The 774-nt window shown below is 47.9% G+C and overlaps 1 pseudogene; it reads left to right on the top strand.

Moving 5' to 3' along the window:
* The first annotated feature begins 261 nt into the window (after positions 1–261).
* LOC124778556 lies at positions 262–379 on the top strand (annotated as a pseudogene).
* Positions 380–774: the final 395 nt, after the last annotated feature.

Raw genomic sequence — 774 nt, 5'->3', positions numbered from 1 at the left:
ACAATCTTATGATGGCCTCTTCGAACGATATACGCACTTGACTTGTCTACAGTATCTAGTGGCGTTTCACTTGAAATTCAGAAACTGATTAAGCAGGATTGGCTGACAAGAAATTTTATGTAATATGTGAACCCAAAATGCTGGTATAAGGACGATAATGACACTTTGTACAAAGCAGCAGTGAATATGTTTGTGGTTATTATTATATGCCCACTTTGGTTACGAGACAAATCGTTTATGATGGAGCACTAGTACCCCATGGCCAACGGCCTTGCCGCGGTGGTAACACCGGTTCCCGTCAGATCACCGAAGTTAAGCGCTGTCGGGCTGGGCTAGCACTTGGATGGGTGGCCATCCGGTCTGCCCAGCGCTGTTGGCAAGCGGGGTGCACTCAGCCCTTGTGACGAAAACTGAGGAGCTACTTGATTGATAAGTAGCGGCTCCGGTCTCGTAAACTGACATACGGCCGGGAGAGCGGTGTGCTGACCACGTGCCCCTCCATATCCGCATCCAGTGACACCTGTGGGCTGAGGATGACACGGCGGCCAGTCGGTACCTTTGGGCCTTCATGGCCTGTTCGGGAGGAGTTCAGTTTAGTTTTTTACTAGTACCCCATGAGAAGTGTTGTAATAAGAAAGTACAAAGTTATTGTGGGATGATTTTTGACCAACTGTCTCAAAGCGTTCATACGAATCCATGAGCTACATGTACAGCAATGAGCGTTGTAACCCCACTATGTCAGTTATTACACTGGTCAGTCCAGTCCGAAACTTT

Source organism: Schistocerca piceifrons, chromosome 2 (assembly GCF_021461385.2).
Source record: "Schistocerca piceifrons isolate TAMUIC-IGC-003096 chromosome 2, iqSchPice1.1, whole genome shotgun sequence".
Taxonomy (NCBI): Eukaryota; Metazoa; Arthropoda; class Insecta; order Orthoptera; family Acrididae; genus Schistocerca; species Schistocerca piceifrons.
The sequence above is the reverse complement of the archived record's forward strand: the minus strand, read 5'-3'. Positions and strand labels throughout refer to the sequence as shown.